Source organism: Homalodisca vitripennis, chromosome 3 (genome assembly GCF_021130785.1).
Source record: "Homalodisca vitripennis isolate AUS2020 chromosome 3, UT_GWSS_2.1, whole genome shotgun sequence".
In the NCBI taxonomy this organism is placed as follows: Eukaryota; Metazoa; Arthropoda; class Insecta; order Hemiptera; family Cicadellidae; genus Homalodisca; species Homalodisca vitripennis.
Window position 1 is genome coordinate 42,549,505 of NC_060209.1, and position 10,587 is coordinate 42,560,091.

Below are 10,587 nucleotides of genomic sequence, written 5' to 3' on the forward strand. Positions count from 1 at the left end.
TTATTTAGTACATGTTTACGTTTGTGATCTAAACCCTACAATTAATATTCCTTTGTAACGTTAGTTTTAACTGATACATTCCAGGATTTTATAGTTTATATTAAACCACTTCCTATGCTGAGGTTGTTAAACTGTACATTACTGGAGTGGAAGTCAGAATCAGTTTGTTAATATCACAATATTATGTGACAAGTTCACTCTCAATGTTTATTATAATAGTTCTAGTTATCAGGCCTTGTTTCATCGTATACAGTGTTACACAGATTTACAACTAGTATATTTTTATAAAGCTGGTTATTAAAATGAAGAAGGGAATACTTTCTCTTGACTTTGCTAAAAGTTATTTCAAGAAAAAATACAATTGATCAAACTAAAATAACCAAAATACAAGTTACGATTTATTGTAACTAAAATAGACTGAAATTACCTCTCTTAATAGGTACTTAGTACTCTTAAATTTTAAACTACTCAGAAATATACTTTGTATATGTGTCTTACTTCAAAATAGACATTAATATTACAGTTAGAATAATAGCAACAACAGGAAGACATTATTGGAGAAACCGACTAATCAGGAGAGAAAAAATTTATTACTGACATACCATTCTGTAACAACTAATGTTGCAACGCAGCACAAAACTTGGAGTTCGCAGTCATTATTATTGATCCTTAAAATTACAAATGGTATCATCGTACAATTCCTTTTTTTTATTAAAATGCCAGAATATTTAATTAATTATAATGGTTTTCACGTTAAATTTTAGTGTGCAATTCTCAGTAAACATTCAAAAATGAATCGACTCTCTCGACATATGAGCAACAGAAATGAGCTTACAAAGGCTTTTGCAACTTAATCACCGAAATATTACTTAAAAAAAGAGTATAATTTGATTAAAAATTACCACCACATGCACCCGATACGTCCACTGCTGATTAGAAGATAACATATTTAATCTTTTTTTCTTCAAGGTCTTCAAATGTGTGATGGTTTGACCCTCTTTGTTGGAGACTCCCCAAAATTACCATTCGTCTTCCTTGTGCTGCAAGGTCGCACCGTCTTGTTCCGGGTGGAGAAGCTAGGCCGATTGCAATCTACCTACAGTTCAGATATGTCCCGAGAAGTCATCAGGTGGGCATAAAGAGCATTATTACGATTCACCTTATTGCCTTCTCTTTGTTATAGTTATTTTTTTTACGAAAGTTCTATTTATTATATTGGTTGTATGCTATGGCTTTTCCTCGTCCCATGGAGTGATATGTAAAATCATCACACTTAGTTTTGACTATTTAAAAGTAACTTTATGTAAAAATCTTTTTTAGATCAGATTTTTTTCGAGATATTGGGTGTTCAGACTGACATAAATACATACTAGAATTTTTTCTAGTTAGATGAGTGGGACTTTTCTAAGCTTTAGCCAATAAATACATTTATAATATTTTCTTCACAGAGTTGCTTAAAACCACCGGCATGTTATGTATAAAGTGTTCCATACTATTAGTGTGAAAATGAATCATAATACAAGCCAGGTACAAAGAAAAACGTTCATGAACACATAGATCAATTGGAATTATTTTAGTAAATTATATTCTGCAAAGACTTACAACAACTATTGAGTAAAGATTTAAAAGCTGTAACCGTTCTCATGATTGAGGGATATTTGATTGGACACCTGTCTCTCTAATCTTTTTCGAAAACAAAAAAATTTACAAATTGAAAAATATTTAAATACGCAGAGTTTGAAAATATTTCAGTTTACTTAATTTGTTTACTGTTTCTTCAAAACTAATAGTGTGTATTTATAGATTACAGGTTTATTAAATACGCTTTTAGTAGGTATTTATATTTTACTGTTTTGAAATAAATCACTATGATATTGCATTGTCATTGACTTATTTTGAGTTTAAATTTAATCGTGAACTAACTAAACATGGAAGGAAATAACATGCAGCATCATACTGCAAAGGAATAAACTTAATACAGTTACAGTTAACTGTTTAATATCAAGAGTAAAACTGTATTACTACCTGCTGAGACAGTGAAACACAAAGCCTTAGTGTGCTGCTTGCTCCAGCTTTCAACCCCTAGGGTTTAAAGCCGGGATCCAGCCGACAACCCCTAATTAATTAATACAGCTACTACCTAATTGTTTAACACAATAGTGTTTACATTAATTTATACTGTATCTTACTTTACAAATATGTTCTACTTAATAAATTCTAAAAGTCAAAATTATTTTTATATTTGTAATTCTCACTGGAAAAACTTTATTTATGTACAGTTAACATGGAAATAAGAAATAAATAATGGTCCTAAATTAGGAATAAACTAATACCTCATTTGTTATTATTCAATACTATGTAACGGTAAAGTATTTATTTTGTTTTAACTTAAAGAACAATAACCTAGTTACCTAAACAATAGTTTATTTTTAAATGCCTTGAGTACTGTTAAGTCTCTACTGTTATCAGAGTTGTTAGAATTGACAGTAAATCATCACATCGAAAAAAATAAAAAAAATATCACCTGTCATCACAAATTGAAATTCGTTACTTCTTGTCTATTAGCGAAGCCTATTATTTGAGAGCGACAACATTTAAATTACAGCGCACTCTTTCAATGCAGTATCCTCCGTAATTCACATAAAAACATAAAAAATTGTGTTACACAAACATGGCTATGAATTACGATTCATTAATTAATCTACGGATTAATGATCGTAAATGTGATTGCAGTATGAGGTCATATGTCTCAAGACATTTTTTATCCAACATGATTCACTTAAAAATCAGCATTGTATTTCGTTCCTACCTAGAAATTAATGAGTTCTATAATGGTGCGTACCCAACCATTGAATTTACCTGAGAGCATGGAACAATATTGCTCAGTAGACTAACAAAATTACTTTTTGTCTGCTCATTGATGAAATTTTTGATGGAAGCTACACGATGCAGATACACGCGTAACAGGTGTGCTGATCAAATTTGTTGTAAGGAATTATAAAAGTGATGTACTAAGTAGACTCATATTATTTTTATAAATAAGTGTAAAACTTTCAATTTTACCAAAAAACAAAATGAGTAAAAGCTTACAAAAATGTGAGAAGTGCAAGAAGAGCCAAATGAGATGAGAGAAGTAAGGATGATCTAGTTTACCCCAGGTTCAAACAGCTTTTTAATACTCCATCATAACCCACATAATGGGTTGTTTACTATAAAAAAGCAGAGCGTATGTTCTCATAGTTATTTTTATCTTATACAAAACCTGTATATTTACAGTATTAAGATTCGTCGTTCTCGTATAAATAGATATATAAACTAAGAAAAGAAATCTATAAACGTTAGCGTATAAAAATACGTTTGCATATTTACTGCAGTTTATTTTTAATATGTATTCATGACTTCTCTTTTCCCTTGTACAGGTCATATTAAACTTTTTATATTCTCTGTATAAAATAGACAAATGAACAATTATTCTGTACCATTGCGGTTACAGTCTTTCATTAGGTATGCTAGATTTTCATACCTTTTTTACCTATGTATAAATTAAAAATAATTATGTTATATTTATGTGCAATCTTTATAAGATTATCTTAACACTAGAGTAAAGCAAATTTTGCTGTAAACAAACCCTCTCATTCCAGTCTAAAAACGGACTGAGTAGAAGTAGTTCAAATAATTGGTATAATAGTTAGTTTAGCAATGTCACTTATTTTAAATTGAATACCGAGGAAATTAGAGAACTTATTTTCTTTGCGTTTTCTGTCTGTCTATGTGTCTGCAGGATAAATGTTAAATATAATGAGTTATTGGCCTCGAAATTTTACAAACTCAGAGAAGACTGTTACATGATATGTGTGTTCGGGCGTACTCCTAACTTTAAAACATTCAATACTACTACCATTTTAAATCAGGGGATTACAAGGCGATTCAAATGATACTTCACTTCTAAAGCAAGTATTTTTTAACGTAATTGTGAAATAATTGACATGTTGGACATATTTGGAATTTGTATTAGTAAATATTCTCAGGTACCTGTATGTTTAAGTTTTATAACTGCCGATACAGAAAATGAATTTAACACGAACTGCACACACTGCATAAGAACTGCAAATATTTTCAAAAACTGCAAGTTATAGAAGTAGTGGAATAAACTATCTTAAATTTTTGGCTATTAACAAGTAGTCAGGACTACGAGAGTAATATAATGGAAACCACAATCAATTCATTAAATTGTCTTTTACAAACTATAATTGGTTTCTAGGCTGTTTGTATCGTATAGTTATATGTTTTTTAATTTAATTTATAGAACACTCTATTTATTACTCTTATGTGAAAAAACATCAAGACAGAATTTAGAGGCTATGGCAGGATCTCTTTACTAAGTGGTTACCCTTAACTAACTACAACCAATGGCTTTAGCCACTTTACTCTTTAATCTTTTAGAAAAGTCTGCTAGTTAATTTATTAAGATCCGTATAAAGTATTTGCAAAAAATTCCAATATTTAATTTAAGTTTTAAAATCAATTACAACGAAATATGTGAGTATTAAACATTTTATATAACATTATGTTTATATCGCTTTAGTAATACTAAAACAGAAAGGAGTTTACGAGTTTTAAATTATATACGTATCTAGTGTATGTGCGTAATAAAAATATATAGTATAATACACTTTATTGAACACTCGCTGTATCGAAGAATTGAATTCTTCAGTACACATAAATATTGTTTTAAGCTTTATCATATTTATAAATGAATTTTCTGAAATAACGAGAGAAATACTGGAAACATCTAAATATTACATAATAAGTAGGTGTTCAATATTTTTTATTGTGAATGATTTCTAATAAAATAATAAGAAAATTTTAATATTATGGATATCACATAAAAATTTTTTATCAGCTTTAGATACTAAAAATAACACACGTACACACAAGGGTGCATAAATTACTCTTTAACAATGTCAAAGACTGTACAACTCTCCTTTTGGATATTACGAAGGATATGAATACATATTTACACCTTTCATTAGTATGAAATACAGTCATAACTATCAAACCAACATAATTTAACTTCATTATGAGTTTATGATGTGAATACAGTTGATAGTTTATTTAAATGAGTGAAAAATTTTAGCAATAAAGTACAATTTAACAAAACCATATTTATTTAGATTTTAGTGATGTAAGGAAATAAATTAAAAAATTTAATTATGCGCATAGTAGTTTGAATTTTGTCTTATCCAAGAACGCACGCTGCCACTAAAGAGATGAGAGGGATGTTTTATTTACAGTTACCGGAATTAACCGAAGCGGACGTGAAGTAAGAAAGGACTAACCCAGCTCTCAGCTAAGGCGGAAGGTTGTTGATTACTTAATCTCACTTAGACTTAGATAATAGACTCTTGATTGTGTGTTTTAATGGTTCTGTAAAGCCTCTAACTTTCAAAAACTATTTACTGAACAAAGTTATTTACTATCACTATATATAAAGACGGATGATGTCAATGATTATCGATACTAAATTAGACTAAATCGATAGCGGATTAAGTGTCATGTATCTGGTGTAGGCAATAAACAAGTTAATCGTTTGTTTTTGGTCCGTCAAATTTATAAATATCGTTTAGTGCTCACTGATTGTGTATACAGTATCATATTTATTTTTAAGGATAACGCAATACAGGACTTTAATTCTTTAATACACATCTTCATCGTAATTCTAGCAGGAAATATTTACAAAGCCCAATGAACTATAACGATAGAACAGCTAGCTTAATACAATCACTCATACGTATTGCTTTTATAAATCTCTTAAGAATTGCTCGAGATTAATATAAGTTCTTAATGGTATTATATAAGTAGTACTTTTTAGTTTCAGGTTTTGACTTAAATATAAAAACGTTAAACACGTTTATAATTTAATTTTGTATGATTAAACATTAAAAAACATATGCGTTAATAGTGTAGGACAAAAGTCTAATAAATTTCTTTGATTAACGTATTGTCTCTTAGAAATAATAAAGTCAAAAGACGTAATTCAAGCTGTGCTCTTTATTATTACACTCTGCTCTTTCTTTTTTTTACTGTAATAAATTGCATCACACGTTTTAATACAGCTCTTTATAGTTTTAATATTTTATAAAAGTGCTCATCGGTTTGTATTTAGTATTTTAAATTGGATAGTTTAACTTTAAATAATATTTAAGATAGACATTCTCATTAATGTTTTACTAGATCCTTTGTTTAAATTTTGTTTATAACCATGGAAGATATGTTAAGGAAACATGATTTTATTGAAAAAGTGAAACAGAGCACGTTTTAGATTTAAATACATTAGTTATTTTATGTATATTTATTAAAAATAGCAAATTGTTTTTTACATCTGTAACATTATCCATAATTTATTGTGACCGACTTTGTAAACCGGTATCTTCCTCAACTTTGTCTAACTGTTTTCAAATATTATGATTATCTTTATATTTGAACTTAAATAGTTTACAAAACTGGTTGCTATTATTCTTATGACGAAATTTGCTAAATGATTATTGTATAAATCCCTCGACTATGGTACCCAGCGGTTGAAAGTATTCAATGCTGAAAGATGGGTGCAGATACATTTCAATGTATGGGTATTAAAACATAAATACATGGATAAAATCTTCAAACTATTGAAAACACATACTGTAAAACATTGAAGTAAAAACATCTTTATTAAATATTTGAAATGATATAGTTGTGTTTAATCTATTATTCATTGTAAAGAAAAATAAGAACTGATGTTATGAATAATCGAGTTTTTAACACGTGTTTGCATATAATATGTTATGTGTAGTAAAGTTTAAAGATAACAGTGTACATAACTTAGATAAAATAGTACGTTTTGCATAAAAAATAAAACTATACCATAACTAATGTTGTGATTAAAATTTGATATAAACCAAACGTTTTTTGAAATAGTAGGCCTACCCGTATTAAAGAGCTTTGATAACTTGTATCTTTAAATTGAAATGTTAAAAATTAGTCATTTCATCATTTTGCTACTTTTTCTTTTATGATTGGAAGGTAAAGTTAATTTTGATTCATACACATTTTTATTTTTGTTGGAAGTTTCAAGTAAGTGGTCATAGAAATTTGTTGTTAAATAACATATATATATTCTCCTGAAATTTTGCTAAATTAAAAACAAACCGTACGAAACTTTTTGGACCTACAAATATGTACAAAGTAACAAAGTTTTAAGAATTATGAAAATTACATCAGTAATGTGAATGTGTCAAAATTAACTGTCAACTTAATCTGATTAAACCTAAACGTGCTAACTAATTTAGGGTAAAACCTTCGTTAGAATTTTCCATTTAAATAAGTCTTTACGAATGAAGAATTTAATATGTGTGAGTTGCTGAATTACAAATTAAATTACAATTATAATTTAGATACTTAGTTTTATCACCGCAAAGGTTTTGTACAAGTTAAACATTTAGGGATTAATAAACCTTTAATTTAATATTCCAATATTAAACGTATGCAGTATCAATTAATTAGTTTTATAATACGAATATTGCAATAAAAAGTAAATCATAATTTGTAAATCATTTGTTACAAAGTACATAAGGACTTTTCCGTATAACAAGAAACCAGTAGCATAATATAGTGTTGGCAATTTTTTGCGTATTGCAGTGAGTATCAAACTGTGCTGCAGATGAAAAACTGTGCTGCAGTGAACCAACTAGATTATTATTACTCAATTTAACATATTTATATATTTAACATATTTTAGGTAACAAAAATCTGTACGTTTAGTTTTTTTTTTTTAATTTAAGCAAACACTTAATTATTAACTTTCGTTCATTTGAGAACCTTGAATTTGAAGAAATTTAAATTCTTGAAACCCCTATTTCTGTTACTTGACTAATGTTATGTTACTAGATTGTAATTGTATCTAACTGTAAATTTAATCTGCTCTCTTACCAACTAAAAGTACACGCATATGTCATTCCCATTGCAAATTCAAATATTATTTGCACAGATTTTAATTACCTAAGATATTTCAGTTTCACACAAAAATACTATGATGTGAAAAAAAAGTTAAACTAAAGAAATATAAGCTAAGAAATACAACTAAGTAATATTTACCAATGTAAAGATAGAAAATAATTTATTCTTTATTTTAAAGTAAAAACCCTGTTTTAAGCTATTCACTCACCTGTTAGAGGCTGAGGTAAATAATTAGGATTATCCTTACTTTTGAAGATTATTTTCATTCCTATGACATCTACTCATACCAGTAAAACTGTTTTAATAAGAATTTCCTCTATATTTTATTTAAACTAATATACATAGGACTGAACTAGTATGAAAAAAGTTTGAAAGAAATATTTAAATTTATAAAAAGCAAAATAAAGATTTCTTAATTTACTAGGAAGGTTTACGGTTAAGACGTCTTTTCTAAAACTTAATCTAGGGAACAACGGCTCTAAGTTGACTTCTGTACCACCACCAATGGCCGGGCAGGCGGGCTGCTTGCAAGGACATGATAGCTTAGCGGTCACCCATCCAAGCAACGCTTTACTTTGCTTCATTCTGTTATCTTGCCCTACTTACTGTACTAGCTACAGTGCGCTATTTGTAAATTAAATATACTATTATTTTATTTATTATATTGTATTTATATTATTATTTTTTATAATATAATATTTATAATATTTTGAAAAACATTATCTTTCCTCTCACATACGGCTTCAACATGAAGTATGACATTTAAGCAAGTGTTCAAAGTTGAAACAATACATTCCAGTTTATAATGAAATTATATATTTTCTAGTTATATTATTACTTAGAAAATAGTTGTAATTATATCTGTGAGAAGTTGCACATAAAAGCCATACAAAATGGTTCGTAACTTAAGTTTAAATCTGCCAGAACTTATGAATACATACAATTACTCCATAGATCGGATATACCCAGTGAACATACGCTACATAATGTTAGTCACTTTGAGTAATAGCAATGTTGATGATGCACTGCAGCACAGTCTGGCTGCACAATTTGTCATCTGCAAATACATGTTGCAGCTCACTGCAATACGTGGGGATTACCCCACTTTACTATAACTAGAAGTAGTTATATAAAAATAATTTTACCACCCCTTATTTCAATGTTTGGGTTCCTTTTATTAGGTAACACATTTCACCAAATAATTAGGTGTGTTTGCTAAACAATGAACAACGTGTTGTATTTGGTTAACATCAGTTATATATAACCGTTATAAGCATGCACATTTGGCCTAGATGAGAATGGTCATTTAAAGTCTTGACGGCCATTTCAAGATGCATTTTTTAATAATTACTTAAACAATGAATGTTTACATAACATAGGGCAATGGATTTTAATTCCATTGTAATTTATTTTTTAATGCTTAGCCACACACAAAATAAATCTGCATTTCTAATGGTTTCATTAAATAAAAAATGATAGCAAATTGTTTAGGCCCTACAAGATACCAGGTTAAACTCATATCAGTTATTAATGGCAGTTAATTGAGACACAATTGAATTAATGTTGTGATTTTCATACTTATACGAAATTATGTAAGTCCGTCATGGTGAGTTACAAACCTTTTAGAGTACTTTTGATTTAAGTTAAAAAATTTCAAGATATTTGTTGTATATATTTTTTAAGATATTTTTGATAGATGACAGAATATTTTACAACTTTCTATGACTAATAAATATAAACTAAATATGTATATGATTATTACACTTGCCGTTTGACTGTGTAGTAGTAGAAGAAAAAGTAGCAAAATGGTGAAATGTTAAATACTACAAAAAAAAACTAATAAAAAACTACTTTTAACATTATTTTATACTTTTAAATATTATTAGAAAAGCTGACAAATTTCTTAAATACTGGTAGGCTTACTTTTTCAAAACCAAGTGTAATATATATCCTATCAATTACTAGGAATTGTTTCAGTTTAGTTTATAAAGCAACATTTTTTATATTTATTGCGTTTTAACTTTAGATTGCATGGTCTATTGTAAAACGTTATTTTATGTTGCTTTTCTATAATTATTTTTTTATACTGATGTTTTGAATTGCACAGAAAACCTTTATGTTCTTTGTATTCTTATTCTTATTTTGCCCAAGTTATGTACGCCGTTATCTTAAAATTTTTCTAAACTAAAAAATTAATGAAGACTTTTATAAAACGCATTAATATTAAACTGTAAATCACATAGAATTATTTCATTATTTGGAAACCACTAAATAGAAGAGAGATTAAATAAAAATAGTATTACAGCTTGCACTGTGTTTCTCGGCTTCAATGTTTTTGAGGAAAAGTACCCCAAAGTTCTTAAAAGAAATCAATTAGAATTTACTTGCTTTTCATAATTAACGCATAAGAATTTTAATTTCAATTACAATTTAAGAAGAATTTTTCTTACAATTAATTGTAAGAAATGATAAGATACATGCATGTAACGTTTTTAGTTTTAAAACGAACCCTGAAAAAAATACTACTTATATAATGCGACTGTAAGCTTATATAAGTCTCAAGTAGTACTTATGCATGATTATTATTAAGCT